This window comes from Balaenoptera physalus (assembly GCF_965194825.1).
Source record: "Balaenoptera physalus genome assembly, chromosome: 4".
NCBI lineage: Eukaryota > Metazoa > Chordata > Mammalia > Artiodactyla > Balaenopteridae > Balaenoptera > Balaenoptera physalus.
Window position 1 is genome coordinate 29,041,039 of NC_138891.1, and position 24,858 is coordinate 29,065,896.

At 36.8% G+C, this 24,858-nt stretch overlaps 1 long non-coding RNA gene across 2 annotated transcripts in view; it reads left to right on the forward strand.

Moving 5' to 3' along the window:
- The window catches only part of LOC309660549, a 391,217-nt gene that overhangs the window by 216,735 nt on the left and 149,624 nt on the right, over positions 1-24,858 (forward strand). Inside the window, exon 3 of one of the 2 annotated variants that reach the window (XR_014263452.1) lies at positions 5,693-5,799. The exons of the other annotated variant lie outside the window; for it this stretch is intronic. This is a non-coding gene — a long non-coding RNA (uncharacterized lncRNA). The remainder of the gene's footprint in view (positions 1-5,692; positions 5,800-24,858) is intronic. 2 annotated transcript variants of the gene reach the window in all.

Genomic DNA, 24,858 nt, shown 5'->3' on the forward strand with positions numbered 1-24,858 from the left:
TTCAGTCATTAACTGTACAACACTTTCTGAAAAGGGAGTATACATCACAGTTCAAAGCTGGGCAACATCATGAAAAAGAACCAGCTTAATTGGGGTTGAGGAAATAACTTTTTTTAAGTGACTGCTCCAAGGTCATGAGATTTGGCAGTATACCTGAATAAAAAATATCCAAGGTTTATTACGTTACCTCACCTCTTCTTTTAGTACATGCTTTGCTTTGTGGAAATTGGTGTTGAAATCCCAAGAATTATTTGATAATACTTGGTAGTGAGTTGAATTACGTTCCCTAAAAAGGCTATGTTGAAGTCCTACCCGCTGTTCCGTGTGCATGTGACCTTACTTGGAAAAGACTCCTTCCTTCCAGAACTGTGAGAGAGGACATTTTTTGTTGTTATAAGCAGCTCAGTTTGTGGAATTTTTTTACAGCAGCCCTGGGAAACTAATACATACTCTGAGCTCAATTTTTTCTCTGATTATAAATTATCTAGTTATTGTTATATTTTCATTTTCTCATTACTAAAAAAATGTTCCCAATTTTTATTTAGAGAATATTGAGATACCTTAAAAGACTTCTAGTAACCTTGGGAACTTCTGAACAGAACATACAAATTTAAAGGGAAAGAAACATTTCATCACCTTAATGAATCAATGTAGATTGTGTGAATATGAACATTTTCATTTCCATCTTCAGTCTGCCTTGGCTTCACTTGCTAGCATCCCAGAATTAAATTGTATGACCTGTTAACTTCCTGAGGGTCTCAGAAGGAGAGACTGATGAGGATGGTGGTAGTGGTGGTGATTACTAGAAACAGGATAATTTATATCGTAAATCTTTTTAGCTTGATAAGCATTTGTTAGTACTTACTGACATGTTATATACACAAATATATATATATATATTGTGTGTGTGTGTGTGTGTGTGTGTGTGTGTGTGTATGCACACATACATATATTTACCTTTTGGATAAAAATGTAGGTTTCCATTTCCTTTCATCATAGATTGGATTCCCCAGAAAGCAAAGCCTGAAATTAAAATGAGTATATGGAGACTTTACTGGGGCATATGAGATACATACACATATTTACTGAGGGAACAAAGCATGGAAGGAGGGAGATTTACTATAATTTTTTTATCAAGTTGGCCACTTATGTGGGAAATTCTGGAGTTACTACGTTATGGTAAAGAAACTCCTCTATATCCACAACAAACTCAGTGAATATAGCCTTCCACCTCCTTGACCAAAAGCCTGGGCCCTCTCTAGAGGTCACCACTTCTCTTGCAGTTCACCAAGCAGAGGCAGCTTAATCTCTCACACTCCAGGTATTATAGAACCCCAATGAGATCAGGGAGGCTCTTTGCTTCCCCTGTTACTTTGTTTCCCTGTCTTAAATTTCTGACCCTTTCCTTTGATTCTCACAATCTTTCTGTGCACTCCAGCTACTGCCAGCAATTATAATGACTTCAACATTTACCTGAAGGAATCACCAAACATGTGGACTCTCAGTTCCCAGACCTTCTGGTTTCCAAAAGCCTTCCTTACACTGGAGTTCAGCCATTGTCTGCCACTGTATTTACCTTAACCTCTTATTTTACCAATACCTTAAACTACCTTGCCTCTATATCTCATGAGTGGAGGCCTAAATCTAGAAGACCCACACATCCAAGCTGCTTCCTGGGAAGCTGGCTGTCATGTTGGAGCTGCAAGAGGAAGAGGTCATGTGTCAAGAAACTGAAGGCAGCTGGTAGCCGGTAGCGAGTGAGGAGCTAAGGCTCTCAGCCCAAAAGCCCACAAAGAAGTAAATCCTGCCAACAACCATGGGAGTGAACTTGGATGCAGATCTTGCCCTAGTTGAGCCTTGAAATGACTGAAGCCCTGGCTAACATCTTGATTACAATCTTGTGAGAAGCCTTGAGCCACAGGTCCCCAGCTAAGTATAACCAGATTCCCAACCCACAGAAACTGTGAGATATTAAAGTTGTTCTTTTAAGCCATTAAGCTTTGGTGCCATTTGTTATTCAGCAATAGATAACAGATGGAGTATCTAAGCACCACCCTCCCCCCCAAAAAAATAGTCATCCGTTCCTTTGGAAACTGACATAAATCCTGAAAACCAGTGTTTTGTAATTAAGTAACTGTTAAGTGAAAAGCAACAATAGATCCTCTAAGAAAAAGAGTCAGAAAAAAAGAGAAAATAGCCCAAGGGAGAAACATATACCCCATGATACACCCCATGAATGCATCCAGATTTCTGCCTTTCCCATAAAAGTGCTGTTGGTGCCATTACTATTTATTGTCGGCTCCTAAGGACTCGGTAGTCTAGTCAAAGAGTACATAATGGATAGAATGACTCTAATGCGTTTTTAAGCCCTCTTTCCAGCTATATGAGCAAGTTAATAACACTTATTTCTTCCTATTTCCAGCCTTCCCCTGCTCAGACAATTTATGTAGTAGCATTTTTATCTTATCCTACTCTCACCCATAGGATGTAGTAGAGTAGGTTTTTCCAAATTCTGCTTTGTGCGCTTTATTCCTATTGTTGCCTATATGGACTCTGATAATAATGCTAACAAAATGATGACGACGGAAGGGTCTAATCATATGCAGTTATGGGCCATTCAGGAGCAGGTCACCATCATTAACCTTTGTCCCTGCATTTTTAGACTCCATTGTTCCCATGTGGTGTCTCCATTCTAAATTTATCTTAGGATTTGCTTGTACTATATTTTTGTACTACATCTCAGAATGGTATAGCGAAACAAGTTTAGACACGAGTGTACTCTTCTCATAGCATAAGAATGGTACCAGTTCAATCAGTGGCATCCATAAAACTTCAGAAGAGTGGAGGGATTAACAACATGGATGAGCTACTTGGTCTCTCAGTGTCTCAGTTTACTGATCTGTCAAATGGGGATAAAAAATCGTCTCTACCTAATGGTTGTTGTGAGCATTAAATAAGTTTAATACTTAAGTTACTTAAAACAGTACCTGGCACATAGGAAGTTCTAAGTGTCAGCTGTATATGCCATAGGTAAACCTTCCAAAAATAGGAAAATCTCACTTCTGTAAACAATCTCCAAAAGGTTTTCACACACATTATCTCACCCTACGGAGACAAAAAAAAAAAAAAACGCGAAGGAAGAAATGACAGAGGGTATTGTACTCCTTTTCCAGATGAAGAAACAAAGGTCAAAAAATATTAAGTAGCAAGCATCAAATCTCATAAGTGTCAGCGCTAAGATTTGAATCTAGGTTTTCTCCTGAAAATTTTCCTGGAGCTTCTTCTGTCTGTTTTAGAGAGGTTGATAGGTGGAAATATGTGTTCTTATTGTATTGGATGGAGATTCAATGGTTGAGGATTTTCTGCCCTTCACAGGCACATAGTCATGCTCATTCTTTCCACCGTAGAACAAGGTGGGAGTGCGATGGGAATTTAGTAAAGAGTTGAATGGAATATGTGTGAAAAGATGAAGTATTGCCGTAATATATGGACACCCCTTGGGTGTCATCATCTAGTATCTCATCAAGATTGGGATGATGTACTCCTGTTTTTGTTTGGTATTTTTTTTTCAATATCAGACAGTAACAGAGTAATTTGTGGCCAGTGTTTGAGTGTTGGTATAATGATGCTCAGGACAGCACTTCCCAGTCTTTCTTGGGAGTATATTTTTGTTTTGTGTTTGTTTTAAGACTAAGAAAAGGTCCAGTCTCACCATTTGATAGAATGAAACAAAACCATTAAATAAAGGAGGATGTGCACCTCATATTTTATGGTACCTGTATGATGTTTCTGGCTTTAACATAAGCCAACACATTGTTTTTAGCTCTACAAAATGTAATAGCACAAAAGAAAGGGGCCCTACTGGTGGAAGTGAGTAAGCTATCGATCTATTAACCAGTCCATTCAGAGAGTTAAATCTTTTTCTTTGCCTCACTCACATTTAATGCATCTTTGCCAAGAGTCCCGGATATCACACTTTTGAAATATCAGAAGAATATAATGAAAAAATATCCAAAAGCCTGTTTTTATATCTAGATAGTATCTTTTTATATTTTACTTTTTTATTTTTATAGGAATTCACTATCAGCAGAGAGCTATCAGGTCCTAGAATTTATCTATAGCTCTGGCGAAAGCTCCGCCTGTCTACTTCTGGCTTGTGAGAGTTTCTTTCCTTTGGGGCGGTGGCTGGTGCCAGAATGAGAGGAAATATCATGCCCTCTGAGAGTCAAGAGCAGCTGGTGCAGTTGCCCTGGTGTTTATGGGATATTATAGGCATAAAGGCACATTTGGAGCTGGTTGGGGAATGAACTTAGTGCTTCTTTCTTTTATCTTTATAATCCACTTTCCTAGCAAGGATTATCCTGGCATTCATACTAAATTTAGCAAATGCAGATAAAAAGAAGAAAAAAAGAAAGCTATGCTGCCACAAGGTACTCTGACAAGGCAATCCATATGCTGGGTAGATAAACTGCCTTTTATCAAATGAAACAATAAAGACACAAAGAAACTTGTTCAAATTGGTTTTTTTTTTTTTTTGGAACAATGAAAACCATTTTTGTAAGAATTAACCAGAGGGGGTTGTACATCTGGAAAGCGGTAAACACATAGTTTCTGTTTGGGAGAAAACTGGCATTGTTGCCCCCAAAATTATACATCTGCAGTATGATCCAAATTTGTCAAGCTGGGGGTATCATGGAAGGGAATTTTCTACCAGAAATTTGCATTAGATGGTGTTTTTCATTATTTATTTTAATGACATCTTCCTTCATTTTTGGCAGAATTTTTATAGTGTGTATTTCATGAAGAGCTACAGAAATTTAATATAATAAAATAAGTAAAATGTCAACATAGCAAAACTAGGCTCCTAGGGTCATAAAGGTGATTTTTGTTTTATTTCCTCATAGTTTTACAAATCACAGAAGTTATTCCTTAGTGCTCAGTTGTCTGCTTTTTTAAAATACTCTCATACATCCGATAATTCCTTCCTATTATTTTTTTCCCCTGATCATATAAGATAGGCCTTTTTGACGTTTATTCTTCATTCTTTGAATGAACATCCGCTCTTAGGACATTCACGTCTGCCTTAGTCACGTATTAAATAATTAATCCAGAAGACAATTGAGGAGCAACTATGGCCCACAGACTTGAGAAGGCACTGGAAATATAAAGATGAATATTCGAATCAATAGTGAACTTCTGTTCAAAATACATCGGAATGCTGTGTAAATGAAAGCTATTAAATATTATACAGCCAAACTCAAAGAAAAAATAAATGAAATTTGTCAGATACTATTAATGTACCAAGAATACAAAGTCAATGCAGTGTTGAAGTCAAGGTGGGCCTAGGCTTTTCCAACATAGATTTAAATTTTATGGGGTTGGATCATGGATTTTGATGCCCAAATAAGGTTGCAAGAAGAGGCCCTTCATGTCTTGAAAGGCATGAAGCCTCCATATAAACTCAGGAAACAGGAGGCATACTCTGCTTATTCTCCTGAAATATGGCATGGAAATTTTCCGTCTGCCCACAGCTCTGGGGGGCACGGAGAGTGACCTGGGAGAAATTGGATCCCAAGTCCACCCACATACAGCTAGGAGATTAGAATTTTTATTCTCAGTGTTTTGAGAGTAAAATTTGCCCCTCTCAGAGGCAAACTTAAAAATCACGTGTATGCTTACATCTAAAACACAGGGTACACCCAGGAAAGACAGTGCCCTCTGGAAATAATCATACCATCAAAAATCGCCAACCACATAATGAAGTTAACATCCATGAAAGAATCAACAGATGCAACACAGGTAAATGGAATTCAATTATTATAGTTGATTTTCAATGTGTTATTTGGCACAATATTTTAGTATTGTCACAGTATTTTAATTATTCTCAAATTAAAAAAATTTTAATTTAATTCTCATTCCTACTTATGTTTATCTGTTGACTTGCACTGAAGTTAGAGGAATTTTGTAGTTTTCTGGAATTTGAAGGGGGATTTCATGCACTTGCTTACTCATGCCCTTAACAAATATTTATTCAGAGCTGTGTTGTATCAAGTACTGTGCAGCATACTTGAGATACAGCACAAAAATGACACTGTCAATGTGGCTCAGGAGATAAAGCCTAGTGAGGCAGGGAGACTAGTAAGAGCGTAGCTATATTTCAGTGTCATAGATTAATGATATAAATAAACAGTACAGCACACAGAGCTCTTGAGTTAACCTAACTTTTTACAATCCTGGAGAAGTGTTACCCTGGTTAAATCTTTTTAATTTAATGCATAGAAAAACGTCCTATAGATACCAGAATGAAATTAAAATTTGCCTTAATGGAAATCACAGATCAAATTGGCCTCAAATGCCTCCTCTAACCAAAACTCCAGAAGATTTGGCAATGTCTACACAATTGTTGGTGAAGAAAATGGTGTGCCTCAAAATTGTGTACTCTAAGTTTTCAATCACATGAGAAATTAATTGAAAGATAACCTTATAAATATATGAGCTTAGAAAGTTTCTCACTATGTTACTCAATGAAAAAAGTTGATGAAAAGCACATTGCAGTTGAACCAGAAATGAACCAAAATAAAGAATAGGAAGGTTGGGCTATAAAAGGATATAATTTCAAAGCAAATATAATTCCAAAATAAAAATCAAGTGTTAAAAATTATTTTTGAAGAGGAAAATACATTCTCTGAAATAAAATTAATAAGAATAATCAGGAGTCTCTGGCTATTAGAATAGTTCCATATTGGTTAGTTAAGAAAAAGCACCTTATTAAAGGTGACAGAAAGAAAGCCAAAAAGAACGTAGTTGATCTTTCTTAAGTGAGATTGGTATAAAGTGAATCTATATTCAACATAGGAAATATTACAGCAACACTAGTGAGGTGACGAGGGCTCATGGAACCAAAACTTCATCGAATGTCCTCAAATTCAGATTTCTATTTGGTGAGCCTTGCCAATTGGCAGGATGATGACATTACATCTACAAATTTTTGATTTATTTTAATTACTGAAGTTATTTAGGACAAAACCTGCCTGACCAACTTTCTTGAAGTTGATCTTTTCCATGATAAAATATATGTTATTAAAACAAAATGTAGTCTGTGATTTAAATTCTTGTTGACATCAAAACTATCAATTGTTATTTACTCCTTTTGCTATCTTTTCTTATGTTTTACTAAAAAGTACCACAAAAAAATCCCAAAGACCTCTATGAGCAGTACCAACAGGTTAATCAAATCTGGAACAAGATAATGGAAAGCATGATAAAGACAAATGGTTTGAAATAAGTAGTCATTTTTTTCACCAGGGAATACTGCAAAAAATTAGAAAATGCTTGGTAGTCTAGTTATGCATTATCTGTTATCATCTTTATGTTTTGTTTGTTTGAAAAGTCAAAAGACTGAAGAAGGTCAAGTTTGTAATGGGAATTCTAAGAGAACTTTATGATAAAGGTAAAGTAGTTCTGGGGAAAAAATTTTACCAGTGGTAAAAAGTAATCTGGGTGAAAATACTAGTTAATATGAACCAAAATTCAAAAGTTAGAAAGGCAGCAGTGAAATATAATAAAATGTCCTCATCTTATAACAAGGAGAAATCAACCACTACTGTAACTTGTGATAATATAAATGGAGACTGATCTGTGTTTTAAAATTGCAAATGAAAAGTCTAGGATAATTAAAACAAGCTATTTACTTTTAAAATCACTAGAGAAATTAAGAAGGAAAAAGGAAGAACATAAGATAAAAAATTATTAAAATGATGGCTCAGAAATCTGAAAATAAAAAGAATAAATACTACCCTCTTTAACATTACAGTGAAACACATTAAAATAATTCCTCATCCACCATTTATTTTATTTCTCCTAAATATATATTTCTATCATAAGTGGTTTTGGAGTTCATAGAGCAGAATACTTTTCTAGCCCTTATAAATGTTATTATATAAAGGTTTTAAAAAGGTAATTAGCTTACTATATTAAAAAGAAAGAAAAAATGTGAAGATGAAATGGGTTATTACACTCAAATTAAACTCAAATTATTTCATTATGATTTAACTTGTGTTGTACAGTGATTCAATCAGTTTTCTTATTTTGTAGTTGGATTCATTACATTATTTGTCATAATCAAATAATATTTATTCAATTTTGTAAAAGCTATCATTACAAAATCATATAATAAGCTCTCATGTTCAGACATTAAAACAGCTAAAATATCTTTCTTGTCAATGAGTGTAGATTTCCCCTTTCAATTAAAAATAAAAATGAGATGTGACACAAAGGAAAGATATTAATTTCCAAACCAGGATCAGAGTTCTGGAAATTGGATATATTTTCAATATGCGTAAATGAAGAGTCTGCTTTCAACTGAAAGGAAACTAAATCTTGAAAATGGGTTGACTAATCTATGGTCAACTAATCTATGACAAAGGAGGCAAAGATATAAAATGGAGAAAAGACAGTCTCTTCAATAAGTGGTGCTGGGAAAACTGGACAGCTACATGTAAAAGAATGAAATTAGAATACTCCCTAACACCATACACAAAAATAAACTCAAAATGGATTCGAGACCTAAATGTAAGACTGGACACTATAAAACTCTTAGAGGAAAACATAGGAAGAACACTCTTTGACATAAATCACAGCAAGGTCTTTTTTAATCCACCTCCTAGAGTAATGGAAATAAAAGCAAAAATAAACAAATGGGACCTAATGAAACTTCAAAGCTTTTGCACAGCAAAGGAAACCATAAACAAGACGAAACGACAACCCTCAGAATGGGAGAAAATATTTACAAATGAATCAATGGACAAAGGATTAATCTCCAAAATATATAAACAGCTCATTCAGCTCACTATTAAAGAAACAAACAACCCAATCCAAAAATGGGCAGAAGACCTAAATGGAAATTTCTCCAAAGAAGACATACAGACGGCCACAAAGCACATGAAAAGATGCTCAACATCACTAATTATTAGAGAAATGTAAATCAAAACTACAATGAGATATCACCTCACACCAGTTAGAATGGGCATCATCAGAAAATCTACAAACAACAAATGCTGGAGAGGGTGTGGAGAAAAGGGAACCCTCTTGCACTGTTGGTGGGAATGTAAATTGATACAGCCACTATGGAGAACAATATGGAGGTTCCTTAAAAAACTAAAAATAGAATTACCATATGACCCAGCAATCCCACTACTGGGCATATACCCAGAGGAAACCGTAATTCAAAAAGACACATGCACCTCAATGTTCATGGAAGCACTATTTACAATAGCCAGGTCATGGAAGCAACCTAAATGCCCATCGACAGATGAATGGATAAAGAAGTTGTGGTACATATATACAATGGAATATTACTCAGCCATAAAAAGGAATGAAATTGAGTCATTTGTTGAGACGTGGATGGATCTAGAGACTGTCATACAGAGTGAAGTAAGTCAGAAAGAGAAAAACAAATATCATATATTAACACATGTATGTGGAACCTAGAAAAATGGTACAGATGAACCGGGTTGCAGGGCAGAAGTTGAGACACAGATGTAGAGAACAAACGTATGGTCACCAAGGGGGAAAACTGCGGTGGGGTGGGGATGGTGGTGTGCTGAATTGGGCGATTGGGATTGACATGTATACAGTGATGTGTATAAAATTGATGACTGATTAAAAAAAAAAAAAAAGAAAATGGGTTGAAATGGGGTTGTGATGTGACCACTGTCTTCTTAGTTAATCCTTTCTGAGTGCCATGTTCCCTCTGGCCATAGTATCTTTGCACATACTGTTCCCTCTGCCTAGGGCACTCTTCCTCCTGTCCACCCCTCAACACCTACCCCTTCTTCAGATCTTATCTCAAAGACTAATTCATCCTTAAGAAGGTCCATTTTCCCTTTTATATTCTCATCCCAATATTTCATTTATTTAACAAATACCTACCATATTTCATTGAAACTAAGACACTGCTGATGGTAAGATACACCTTATTTTATGTGGTATCACTTGAAAGGAAAATGTGATGCTAATTAAACTATGACACAATGTTTCATAGGATTCAGAATTTTTATTTTTCTTTTATTGAAAGAGCTCTTTCAGAAATAGACCTATTTTTTACCATATATTCCTCTTGTACATATATAAAAATTTTTTTGAAACGAAATAAAGATATTCCTAAAATACTCATATTCAGAATTCAACTTTCAATTCCTTTTCAGTTTGGAGATGTCAATATCCATGTGATATTGGTCAATTCCACATGATATTCTCTTTTAAGGCATCAGAAGCATTGGGGGTGCAGTGGTTCATAAAAGTTTGCTCCAAACTCCAAATCACTGGCTTTCTTCTACAAGTTTGCTCCAAGTTTCTCCTTCATTGGAAGATTTGCATAGGCATTTTACTGATGTTACCAGAAGGTTTCAAATTAAGGTTTTCTGATACAATAAAAACTTTTATTTCTTCCTTAAATGGACATGAAGTCAAGCCACAAAAATAGACAGCCAGGTCAAAAACAATGCCAACTCTCACACCTTAGGTAAGTGAGTATAAGACACCACTGACTCTAAGAGCCCAATTTCCAAAATGTTAAACTATATATTTTAGACTGATGAAATGTTCTGTGTAAATGTCAATGTGCCAAACCTTGTTTTAAGCACTTTATGAATAACTCACTTCATCTTCATGACATTTCTATGGAGTAGGTGCAATTAATTCCTTTTTATATAGGAGGAAACATAAGCACAGAGGTTAAATAACTTGCTGGACTTCACACAGTCAGAAAGTGACAGAAGTGTGTAAACTTGTGTATCTCCTATAATTACATTAGTACTTTCCCTGTTTTAAAAATTAATTCTGTTTACTACCAGATTGTAAACTTCTATGAGAGTACGTTGTTTTGTCTATTGAAACCCCAGTACATTTCAGTGCTTGATAAAAACTAAAAGTTCAAGAGATGTTTGTTATAGATTGAGCATAGATACTCTTAGCTTTTTCTCTAACCTCAACATCTTTCCTTCCCTGTTTCTTACTGTTAACTTTGACTTCTGTGATCTAGATTTATGTGTAACGAGACTATGTCTTCTCATACGTGCTATAACAAGGAAAGTCAAAAGATTTTCACTTGAAATTATCTTCCTAAGTGATTAATGAAAGCCAGCTTTTATGATTCACACCTTTGTGTTTGACATTGTTCTTTCTTGGAAATTCTCTTTTTAAAATTTAAATACATATGTGTGAGAGGTGTAATATGTTAAATAATACTGAGTGAATTCGTTTAGCTTATCTCTCTTATTGATAAACAGAGTAAAAATGGGTTTAACATGAAGATGCCTTCTGTGGGAATCAGGGTGAATTCAGGGAATCTGGAAGGGTTAAAATCAAATCTCACCAAACCCAGATTGTTTTAACTTCTATGAAATATGACATACATACAGAAAAGTGTACAAGTCATAAGTGTCCATCCTGATGGGATTTTTCACAAAGTAAACACACCTTAACCAAACAGAACAATATCAACATCCTAGAATCCCTAGTCACTAACCCTCCAAGAACAAAAGCTTTCTGACTTCGTTAATCCTTGATTAGTTCTGCCTGTTTATAAACCTAATATAAACAGAATGCTAAAGTATGTACTTTTTTGTGTATGGCTTCCTTTACTCAATTTGTGTTTGTGAAATTTATTTATAATTTTATGAGTCCTTGTAGCTCATTCATTCTCATTGCTGTGCTGTATTCCACTACATAAGCACGTCATGGTTTATTTACCTATTTTACTTTTGGTAGCTGCTGCCATATTTTCCAGTTTGGGACTATTATAAACAATACTGCTATGAACCTTGTATGTGCCTTTCATAAAAATTAAAATTAATTATTTCTGGGTATACAACTAGGAGTAGACTCTGGGGGCCACATGGTATGTGAAATGTTCAGCTTTAGTAAATACTGCCAAATGTTTCACTATCAACGTTTACTTTTTCTTTCTTTTTCTTCCCGTCTTTTGGTGGTTTGGGAGAGGAAGGTTCATCCTGGTCATCTTAACTGATCTATATTTTTTAATTTAAAAAAATGTTAATACAACTTTAAAGGTTACATTCCATTTATAGTTATTACAAAATATTGGCTATATTCCCCATTTAGTACAATGCATCCTTGAGCCTGTCTTACACCCAGTAATTTGTACCCCCTACTTCCCCACCCCTATATTGCCCCTCCACCACCTCCCCACTGGTAACCATTAGTTTGTTGTTTGTACCCGTGAGTCTGCTTCTTTTTTTGTTGTATTCACTAGTTTGCTGTATATTTTAGATTCCACGTGTAAGTGATGTCATACAGTATTTGTCTTAATCTGTCTGACTTATTTCACAAAGCATAACACCCTCCAAGTCCATCCATGTTTTTGCAAATGGCAAAATTACATTCTTTTTTATGGTTGAGTATTATTCCATTGTGTGTGTGTTTGTGTTATATATACACCACATCTTCTTTATCTACTCATCTGTTCATGGACACTTAGATTGCTTCCATATTCTGTTCATGGACACTTAGATTGCTTCCATATCTTTTCAGTTGTAAATAAAGCTACTGTGGACAGTACGGTTCATGTATCTTTTTGAATTAGAGTTTTCTTTTTTGTTTTCAGACATATACCCAGGAGTGGAATTGCTGGGACATATGGTAGTTCTATTTTTAGTTTATTGAGAAACCTCCATACTATTTTTCACAGTGGTTGCACCAATTTACATTCCCACCAACAGTATACATGGATTCCCCTTTCTCCACATCCTCACCACATTTGTTATTTGTGTTCATTTTAATGATAGCCATTCTGACAGGTGTGAGGTAATATCTCATTGTGGTTTTTTTTTTTTTGAACATCTTTATTGGAGTATAGTTGCTTTACAATGTTGTGTTAGTTTCTGCTGTATAACAAAGTGAATCAGCTATATGTATACATATATCCCCATATCCCCTCCCTCTTGCGTCTCCCTCCCACCCTCCCTATCCCACCCCTCTAGGTGGTCACAAAGCACCGAGCTGATCTCCCTGTGCTATGCAGCTGCTTCCCACTAGCTATCTATTTTACATTTGGTAGTGTATATATGTCAATGCTACTCTCTCAATTCGTCCCACCTTACCCTTCCCCCTCCCCATGCACTCAAGTCCACTCACTACGTCTGCGTCTTTATTCCTGTCCTGCCACTAGGTTCATCAGAAACTTTTTTTTTTTCAGATTCCAAATGTTTGTGTTAGCATACGGTATTTGTTTTTCTCTTTCTGAGTTACTTCACTCTGTATGACAGAATCTAGGTCCATCCACCTCACTACAAATAAATCAATTTCGTTTCTTTCTATGGCTGAGTAATATTCCATTGTACATATGTGCCACATCTTCTTTATCCATGCATCTGTCGATGGACACTTAGGTTGCTTCCATGTCCTGGCTATTGTAAATAGGGCTGCAATGAACATTGTGATACATGACTCTTTTTGAATTGTGGTTTTCTCACGGTATATGCCCAGTAGTGGGATTGCTGGGTCGTATGGTACTTCTATTTTTAGTTTTTTAAGGAACCTCCATACTGTTCTCCATAGTGGTGGTATCAATTTACATTCCCAGCAACAGTGTATGAGGGTTCCCTTTTCTCCACAACTTATCCGGCATTTATTGTTTGTAGACTTTTTGAAGATGGCCATTCTGACCAGTGGGAGGTGATACCTTCTTGTAGTTTTGATGTGCATTTCTCTAATGATTAGTGATTTTGAGCATCCTTTCATGTATTTGTTGGCAATCTGAATCTCTTCTTTGGAGAAATGTCTATTTAGGTCTTCTGCTCATTTTTGGATTGGGTTTTTTTTTTTTTTTTTTTGGATATTGAGCTGCATGACCTGCTTGCATATTTTGGAGATTAATCCTTTGTCAGTTTCTTTGTTTGCCAATATTTTCTCCCATTCTGACGGTTGTCTTTTCATCTTGTTTATGGTTTCCTTTGCTGTACAAAAGCTTTTAAATTCCATTAGGTCTCACTTATTTATTTTCGTTTTTATTTCCATTTCTCTAGGAGGTGGGTCAAAAAGGATCTTGCTGTGATTTATGTTATAGAGTGTTCTGCCTATGTTTTCCTCTAAGAGTTTGATAGTGTCTGGCCTTACATTTAGGTCTTTAATCCATTTTGAGTTTATTTTTGTGTATGGTGTTAGGAAGTGTTCTAATTTCATTCTTTTACATGTAGCTGTCTAGTTTTCCCAGCACCACTAATTGAAGAGGCTGTCTTTTCTCTATTCTATATCCTTGCCTCCTTTATCAAAGATAAGGTGACCATATGTGCGTGGGTTTATCTCTGGGCTTTCTATCCTGTTCCATTGACCTATATTTCTGTTTTTGTGACAGTACCATACTGTCTTGATTACTGTAGCTTTGTAGTATAGACTGAAGTCAGGGAGTCTGATTCCTCCAGCTCCGTATTTCTTTCTCGAGATTGCTTTGGCTATTCGGGGTCTTTTGTGTTTCTATACAAATTGTGAAATTTTTTGTTCTAGTTCTGTGAAAAATGCCATTGGTAGTTTGATAGGGATTGCACTGAATCTGTAGATTGCTTTGGGTAGTATAGACATTTTCACCATGTTGATTCTTCCAGTCCAAGAACATTGTGTACCTCTCCTTCTGTTTGTATCGTCTTTAATTTCTTTCATCAGTGTCTTATAGTTTTCTGCATACAGATCTTTTGTCTCCTTAGGTAGGTTTATCCCTAGGTATTTTATTCTTTTTGTTGCAATGGTAAATGGGAGTGTTTCCTTAATTTCCCTTTCAGATATTTCATCATTAGTGTATAGGAATGCAAGAGATTTCTGTGCATTAATTTTGTATCCTGCAACTTTACCAAATTCATTGATTAGGTCTAGTAGTTTTCTGGTAGCATCCTTAGGATTCTCTATGTATAGTGTCATGTCATCTGCAAACAGTGACAGTTTTACTTCTTCTTTTCCAATTTTTATTCCTTTTATTTCTTTTTCTTCTCTGATTGCTGTGGCTAACACTTCCAAAACTATGTTGAATAATAGTGGTGAGATTGGGCAATCTTGTCTTCTTCCTGATCTTATAGGAAATGGTTTCAGTTTTTCACCATTGAGAATGATGTTGGATGTGGGTTTTTCATATACGTCCTTTATTATGTTGAGGTAGGTTCCCTCTGTGCCCACTTTCTGGAGAGTTTTTTTCTTAAATGGGTGTTGAATTTTGTCAAAAGCTTCTGCTGCATCCATTGAGATTATCATATGGTTTTTATTCTTCAATTTGTTAATATGATGTGTCACATTAATTGATTGCATATATTGAAGAATGCTTGCATTCCTAGGATAAACCCCACCTGATCATGGTGTATGATCCTTTTAATGTGCTGTTGGATTCTGTTTACTTGTATTTTGTTGAGGATTTTTGCATCTATGTTCATAAGTGATATTCGCTTGTAATTTTCTTTCTTTGTAACATCTTTGTCTGGTTTTGGTGTCAGGGTGATGGTGGTCTCGTAGAATGCGTTAGGGAGTGTTCCTCCCTCTGCTGTATTTGGAAGAGTTTGAGAAGGATAGGTGTTAGCTCTTCTCTAAATGTTTGATAGAATTCGCCTGTGAAGCCATCTGGCTCTGGGCTTGTGTTTGTTCGAAGATTTTAATCACAGTTTCAATTTCAGTGCTTGTGATTGGTCTATTTATATTTTCTATTTCTTCCTGGTACAGTCTTAGAAGGGGGTGCTTTTCTAAGAATTTGCCCATTTCTTCCAGGTTGTCCATTTTATTGGCATATAGTTGCTTGTAGTAATCTCTCATGATCCTTTGTATTTCTGCAGTGTCAGTAGTTACTTCTCCTTGATCATTTCTAATTCTGTTGATTTGAGTCTTCTCCCTTTTTTCTTGATGAGTCTGGCTAATTGTTTATCAATTTTGTTTACCTTCTCAAAGAAGCAGCTTGTAGTTTTATTGATCTTTGCTATTGTTTCCATCATTTCTTTTTCAGTTATTTCTTTTCTGATCTTTATGATTTCTTTCCTTCTGCTAACTTTGGGTTTTTTTTTTTTTTCTTCTTCTTTCTCTAATTGCTTTAGGTGTAAGGTTAGGTTGTTTATTTGAGATTTTTCTTGTTTCCTGAGGTAGGATTCTATTGCCAAAAACTTCCCTCTTAGAACTGCTTTTGCTGCATCCCATAGGTTTTGGGTCATCGTATTTTCATTGTCATTTATTTCTAGGTGTCTTTTGATTTCCTCTTTGATTTCTTCAGTGATCTCTTGGTTATTTAGTAGCATATTGTTTAGCCTCCATGTGTTTGTATTTTTTACAGTTTTTTTTCCTGTAATTGATATCTAGTCTCATAGCATTGTGGTCAGAAAAGATACTTGATACGATTTCAGTTTTCTTAAATTTACCAAAGCTTGATTTGTGACTCAAGATATGATCTATTCTGGAGAATGTTCCATGATCACTTGAGAAGAAAGTGTATCCTGTTGTTTTTGCATGGAATGTCCTATAAATATCAATTAAGTCTGTCTTGTGTAATGTGTCATTTAAAGCTTGTGTTTCCTTATTGATTTTCAGTTTGGATGATCTGTCCATTGGTGAAAGTGGGGTGTTAAAGTCCCCTACTATGACTGTGTTACTGTCGATTTCCCCTTTTATGGCTGTTAGCATTTGTCTTATGTTTTGATGTGCTCCTATGTTGGGTGCATAAATATTTACAATTGTTATATCTTCTTCTTGGATTCATCCCTTGATCATTATGTAGTGTCCTTCTTTGCTTCTTGTGATAGTCTTTATTTTAAAGTCTATTTTGTCTGATATGAGAATTGCTAGTCCAGCTTTCTTTTGATTTCCATTTGCATGGAATATCTTTTTCCATCCCCTTTCTTTCAGTCTGTATGTGTCCCTAGGTCTGAAGTGGGTCTCTTGTAGACAGCATATATATGGGTCTTGTTTTTGTATCCATTCAGCCAGTCCATGTCTTTTGGCTGGAGCATTTAATCCATTTACATTTAAGATAATTATCAATATGTATGTTCCTATTACCATTTCCTTAATTGTTTGGGGATTGTTTTTGTAGGTCTTTTCCTTCTCTTCCATTTCCTGCCTAGAAAATTTCCTTTAGCATTTGTTGTAAAGCTGGTTTGGTGGTGCTGAATTCTCTTAGCCTTTGCTCATCTGTAAAGGTTTTAATTTCTCTGTCGAACCTGAATGAGATTCTTTCTGGGTAAAGTAATCTTGGTTGTAGGTTTTTCCCTTTCATCACTTAAAATATGTCTTGCCACTTCCTTCTGGCTTGCAGAGTTTCTGCCGAAAGATAAGCTGTTAACCTTATGGGGATTCCCTTGTATGTTATTTGTTGCTTTACCCTTGCTGCTTTTAATATTTTTTCTTTGTATTTAATTTTTGATAGTTTGATTAATATGTGTTTTGGCGTGTTTCTCCTTGGGTTTATCCTGTATGGACTCTCTGCGCTTCCTGGACTTGATTTACTACTTCCTGTCCCATATTAGGGGAATTTTCAACTATAATCTCTTCAAATATTTTCTCAGTCCCTTTCTTTTTCTCTTCTTCTTCTGGGACCTGTATACTTTGAATGTTGGTACGTTTAATGTTGTCCCAGGTGTCTCTGAGACTGTCTTCAATTCCTTTCATTCTTTTTTCTTTATTCTGCTCTGGGGTATATATTTCCACTCTTTTATCTTCCTGTCACTTATCTGTTCTTCTGCCTCAGTTATTCTGCTATTGATTCCTTCTAGAGAATTTTAAATTTCATTTATTGTGTTGTTCATCATTGTTTGTTTCCTCTTTAGTTCTTCTACGTCCTTATTAAATGTTTCTTCTATTTTCTCCATTCTATTTCCAAGATTTTGGTTCATCTTTACTATCATTACTCTGAATTCTTTTTCAGGTAGACTGCCTATTTCCTCTTCATTTGTTTGGTCTCGTGGGTTTTTACCTTACTCCTTCATCTGCTGCATATTTCTCTGTCTCCTCATTTTGCTTAACTTACTGTGTTTGGGGTCTCCTTTTTGCAGGCTGCAGGTTCGTAGTTCCCATTGTTTTTGGCTTCTGCCCCCTGTGGGTAAGGTTGGTTCAGTGGCTTGTGTCTGCTTCCTGGTGGAAGGGACTGGTGCCTGTGTTCTAGTGGGTGGGGCTGAATCTTGTCTCTCTGGTGGGTAGGGCTACATCCGGTGGTGTGTTCTGCAGTGTCTGTGAGCTTAGTATGATTTTAGGCAGCCTCTCTGCTAATGGGTAGGGTGTGTGCCTGTGTTGCTAGTTGTTTGGCATGGGGCATCCAGCAGTGGAGCTTGCTGGCCGCTGGGTAGAGTTGGGTCTTAGCATTGAGACAGAGATCTCTGGGAGAACTCTTGCTGATTGATATTACATGGGGCTGGGAGGTCTCTGGTGGTTCAACGTCCTGAACTCAGCTCATCAACCTTAGAGGCTCAGGCCTGACAGCAGCCCAGAGCACCAAGACCCTGTCAGTCACACAGCTCAGAAAAAAAGGGAGAAAAAAAGAAAGAAAAAAAATAAAAAGAACAACAAAAAAATTATAAATAAAAAAATTTTTAATTTTTAACATAAAAAATAATAATTAATAAAAAAGAAGAGAGCAACCAAACCAATAAACAAATCCATTACTGATAAGCACTAAAAACTAAACTAAGATAAACATAAATATCAGAAACAAATCAGTCACAGACAGGAAATCCCATGTCTACAGTTCCTCCTAAAGTCCACTGCCTCAATTTGGGGATGAATTGTTGCCTGCTCAGGTGTTCCACAGATACAGGGTACATCAAGTTAATTGTGGGGATTTAATCCACTGCTTCTGAGGCTTCTGGGAGAGATTTCCCTTTCTCTTCTTTGTTTGCACAGCTCCTGGGGTTCAGCTTTGGTTTTGGCCCCACCTCTGCACCCTCAGTCATCTTTTGGGAAGTCTTAGGTCTTCTGCCAGCGTTCAGTAGGTGTTTTGTAGGAGTTGTTCCACTTGTAGAAGTATTTTTGATGTATTTGTGGGGAGGAAGTTGATCTCCACATCTTACTCCTCCGTCATCTTGAAGGTCCCACCTTCAATGTGGTTTTCATTTGCATTTCCCTGGTTATTAGTGACGATGTGCAACTTTTCCTGTGCCTGTTGGCCATCTGCATTTCCTCCTTGGAAAGTTGTCTATTCAGTTCTTCTGCCCATTTAAAAATTTTTTGTTTATGTTTAGTTGTATGAGCTGTTTGTATATGTTGGATATTAATCCCTTATTGGTCATATCAATTGTAAATATTTTCTTCCATCCAGTAGGTTGTCTTTTCCTTTTGTCGATGGTTTCCTTTGCTGTGCAAAAACTTTTAAGTTTAATTGGGTCCCATTTGTTTATTTTTGCTTTTATTTCCTTTACTTTAGGAGACAGATCCAAAAAAAAAGTATGACCATACTACCCAAGGCAATCTGCAAATTCAGTGTAATCCCTTTCAAAATATCAAGGCATTTTTCACAGAACTAGATCAAATAATTTTAAAATTAGTATGGAAACACAAAAGACTCTGAATAGCCAAAACAATCTTGAGAAAGAAGGAAAGAGCTGGAGGAATCACAATCACCCCCCCTGATTTGAAACTATACTACAAAGCTGCAGTCATCAAAACAGTGCAGTATGGGCACAAAACAGACACATAGATCAGTAGAATAGGATAGAGAGCCCAGAAATAATCCCATGCTCTTATGGTCAATTAACCTATGACAAAGGAGCCAAGAATATACAATGGAGAAAAGACAGTCTCTTCAGTAAATGGTGCTGGGAAAACTGGACAGGTACATGTCCAGTTTGAAATCAGAACATTCTCTAACACCATATACAAAAATAAACTCAAAATGGATTAAAGACCTAAATGTAAGACCATATACTATAAAAATCCTAGAGGAAAACATAAGCAGAAACTCTTTGACATAAATCACAGCAATATTTTTTTGGATCTGTCTCATCTTGCCTGATTTATAAGGGTTTTATGATACACTGAATCCTTCATTCAACATGTACATATTGAGAATCTGCTGTGTACAAGGAAATACTAATAGAGAATTTTATGCTTTGGGGTTGAAAATATGCTTGCCTATCCATTTTCCATTCAATCACCATAGAATCACTGTAAAACAGGTGGTAGAGACACTATCATTTTTTCCTATATTTGGATTATGACATTCAGGAAGGTTAAATGACTTGCTCTTCCCAGCTGGTAAATGGTAGTGCTTGAAAACAAGCCCAAGAGTTCTGACAACAAATCCTATGATGATTCTCCTCGGTCAGGTCACCTCACCTTAGAGATATGACATATTTTCTTCTATCAGTCTACTTGTCATTTGTGGGAGGTTTGAGAGCAGGATTCTTAGGAAATTATTTTGGCTATCAAACCTGCTTCTTTGCAACATCAGGGAAGTAACTTTGACTTATTGCCTTCTACCATTTTACCAGAGGAGTTGCTGGGTGCAGGCACAGTGTGGGGCAAGGAGGTCAGTCCTCCTTCAATGTGCCCTGAATTTACCTAGAGGTGAAAGTAGGCTGAACTTTTCTAGATGCCCCAGGCAAAATCATGCCCTCAAGCCAGAGATGACAGGCAGGAAAGGTGAGCCAACATTGTCCAGCCTGCTCAGTTCTGATGTTTCTGACAACCTCTTATTTCACAGAGTCTTACATTTTTCCTCCCTAATCTAATTTTATAAATGTAAAACTGTTTTTATCACCTAGATAAAATGAAACTTTGACTAACAAAATTTAGTCTCAGTGACAAGAGTCCAGTAAGATGGGTTGTAAGAGGGAAGAGATAGAAGAGAAATAGGAATAAAACATTTTTACTTGAATATTGATACAGTAAAGAAATAGAATATATAATAAATATTATTGCACAAATGAAAAATCTCTAGTTACAAAGCATTTTTCATAAAGACAAAAATCAAGCCAAATTGTACCTTTTATGATCTAAAATGCATAAATTTATGTCAGTGTTCCTAGATTCATTCAGGGTCTGGAGTGACACATTTATTTTTTTTTTTAAACATTCCTTTTTTTTTTTTTTTTAATTAATTAATTAATTTATTTTTGGCTGTGTTGGGTTTTCCTTTCTGTGCGAGGGCTTTCTCTAGTTGTGGCGAGCGGGGACCACTCTTCATCGCGGTGCGCGGGCCTCTCACTATCGCGGCCTCTCTTGTTGCGGAGCACAGGCTCCAGATGCGCAGGCTCAGTAGTTGTGGCTCATGGGCCCAGTTGCTCCACGGCATGTGAGATCTTCCCAGACCAGGGCTCAAACCCATGTCCCCTGCATTGGCAGGCAGATTCTCAACCACTGCGCCACCAGGGAAGCCCTGGAGTGACACATTTTAATTGCACACAGAAGTCCTGGAACAATCTTTTGTTTCTTTATTTAGCTCTATTATAAAATGCCTTGGCAGACTTAGCCATTAACTTTTTCTGCTTTCTCAAGGAAAAAATAATTTAGCCACTTAAAGATATTAGACTCCTGTGTATTATTTTCCTCCATTTGGTATCTGTGATTCCCCCTCTGAACACTTGAGCGCTTGCAATCAGGGCACAATGACACACTAATAACAACTGAACCACCACACCAGCCATAATGCTGCACAGCTCCCAGATTCACCAGCGCCGAGCCCCAGCTATGTGGAACGGAATCCCAGAGCAGAGGCCGGCTCCTCTTCACAGCTACATCTGTTCCTTCTCCCTCTGGAGCATCTGTTGTGAAGCATAATCCCTGCTGAGCATGTGTAGACCCAAACTTGGGCCTCTTTCCCCTGAAATTCTCAGACCCTAAAATTCTACTGCTTGCATTCAAGTACTCAGACTCCAATAGCCATCGGAACAATGCTGGAGTTCAGAAGAAACAGTGTTCTTGTTTTCATCAAGGGTACTTTTCCACTGACAGAAATTGTTAAAAGAGGTTAGTATGACTTTTCTGGAAGAGAATTCAATATTTTACTTTTTCTGATAGGTGGTAAAAAAATTGTATCATTTTTTATATAAAATAAAGATCATATGATTCCAAAGATTGTCCCCATTGGAGGAATTTTGACACTTCATCAACTGTTTTATCTTATAACACCTTACCTTCATCCTCATGTTCAAGCATGTCCAGTTTTATTTTTATGTGAATTAAAAATATTCAGCCATCAAGGATCAAGAACGGGCATGATCCTCTTGAAATAATGAAGATAATAGAGTAAGTCACAAATCAGAATTTTTAACCAAATTAAATCATGAAGATAAGATGGAATTTTCCCTTAGAAACAACAGAATCATCAGATTTCTAGTGGCTATATTGATATGCTGGGGGCAGATCATATTGTACCCAGGGTCAGCCCTCATGGAACTGTATTGTGATGGGCTCCCTCACCACTGTAATCTCACTTAGTCCTTTTAAAATTGCAACAGTATAATATAGGAGATTGGGACGGGGGGGTTGGAAGGATCTATCTTTTTGTCTTTAAAAAAGAAATCCATCTTTGTTCTCTCCAGTCAATACTTCTAATGTGTTATTAGCCCAACAACATTCACCTCTCCTTATAGTCTCCCATTTGTCTTAAACATTATCCAACCAACTTGCTCATGCTGTCCATAAACCCTCTGAAAACAGCGATCATCACTTATACAACCCAGCAGCGAGTGATGTAGCAGCAAAGCTTGAAGTAAATATCTGTTGAATAAATGAATGATTAAAAACACGAATTATAGGATTTTCTGCATGCTTAGACTAGGCATTTACCTTAGGAATGCCTATTATTTTAATGCCAAAATGTGTTTGATATATAATTTAAGTCATTTTTTTAAAGATGTGAATTTCCAGTTGTTCTCTCACTGTAGCCTGGACCTTGTAAAGGTAGACAGGTGTCTACACTGCAGTAAGAATAATCGCTGATTTACCTCTGGTCCTGCTCACCTCTTCTTTGATTAGCAAGGCAGGTGAGCTAAGAGGCTCTATTTTACCACATGCCAGCCTGAATTAGTCCTGAGCTGTTGTTGGAAGGGTTTGTTTTGTTAAAGGTATTAGTCCAGGGATGAAATAGAAGTAAAGTATCATAGAGCCTTCCTAGTCATTCTCATTAAGCCCTTTCAAGCTTCCTTGAACTCCAGCCTATTTGTAATACTCATCCCCATGAGCAGACCTACTAGAAACAACCCCTTCAGCCAGAAAACCAGGTTCCCAACTCTCTTTCCTCTGGGTAGTATACCAAGTATCGCTGAGATTTTTCTTCGGCATTACCAACCTGTTTTATGTGTTTGTTTGCCTCCCTCCCTTTTAATAGAAGAAATTAAATATAAAGCTCAGTGTTTATATTAACTTCATCATTACCTCTCAGAAGAGTTGGAAGATCAGTTAACTAACATATAAAGGGATCAGGAATGTCTTTGGGGACAAGATATAATATTAATTACAGGCTTGTACTTCCCACTGCCTTTGTAATACCCATTTCTGGCTCCTGACAAGCACCTCCCCCAGAGCCTGGAGGAGCTCTAGTCACTCTGCAAGCAGGAATTTGGCTGAAATTACCATCTCCGTAGTCAGAAAAGCCTTTGGGCAGCAGAGGGGCTCTTTGTGTGTGCAGTCTTGTGCATGTGGCAGGTTGGCGTGGCCAGCCAGCTCTGGTTACCTGTGGGCATCAGTCAGGCAAGTCCACATACTGGGGAGGAGACCCAAACTCCCACACCCCCTCCTCAGATGGATACAGCTGGGATCTGAGACGCAGAGGGTTTGAGGCATGTGGAGTGGGGCAGCATCAAGGAAGATAATGGTCCCTTGCATATAACCCAGCCCTCTCCAGGCAGCTCAAGCCAACAGTGCATTTTATATCTATATCTTTCTTTTTCACAAGGCACTGGCAAGATCTTTCTCAATCAATCTCTCTCTCTCTCTGTCTCTGTCTCTCTGTCTCTGTCTCTGTCTCTCTCTCACACACACACACACACACACACACACACACACACACACACACACACACACACACACACACACAGGCTGCCAAAACAGAGAAGTGGCTATGCAAAGCTATAGAGCAGTGACTCGTTTTTCTCTGAAATAGGGAAGCAAAGCTTTAAATCACTGCGAAGCTTGCTACTTCCTCATTTTTTGTTTGTTTTCAGTTTAAATTTGGCCCAAATATCCATGGCAGCAAGGGAAGTGTGATTGGAGAGTCCAAGTCAGGTTCTCTCTTCTAAATCGTCGTGGCCCTACAGAAATCTCTATTTGTGTGTTCTGAAAATGGCAAGAGATATGTATTGTATATTCGAATAATATAGCAGTAAAACCAAGATTCAAGGGTTGTTAATCTCAAACATATTCGATTGCAGAGCAACTAAGGTATTGAGTGTCTCCATTTTAATTACCAGGGTTGGCAGAGAAATCCAATTATGTTGCTGTGTCCCCAACATAACCCTTTCTGTCTTTGTTTGCTGCTCGTCTATTCTGAGCGTGTTTTGATCACCATTGTTTATGTATTTGTTTGTTTCTTGTGTTCTGTTTTCTACTATGCAAGCCTCTTGCTATACCTGGATAGATATTTTTAGAGGTTTTATTCTCATTGAAAGAGCTGCTCATCTTCCTCTTGTAATCACGAAATTTTTCATGTTAAGAATATTTTGTTTCTTTTATCATTCCCTAGTGGAATCTAGGCAATGAGGATGACTGGCTTCCCATATGTGCCAGACCATTGTTTGAATGTGATGGTTACGACCATGGGTTGCACAAATTATTCTAACTCTGAGCTTCTGACATCACTGGAAATTTCAGGCTAGGGGTAAATTTTCCTTCCATATGTGTCCTTAGTGCAATGCAAAGAAAGGATCCTTAGGTCTTCTGCTTCTAAAC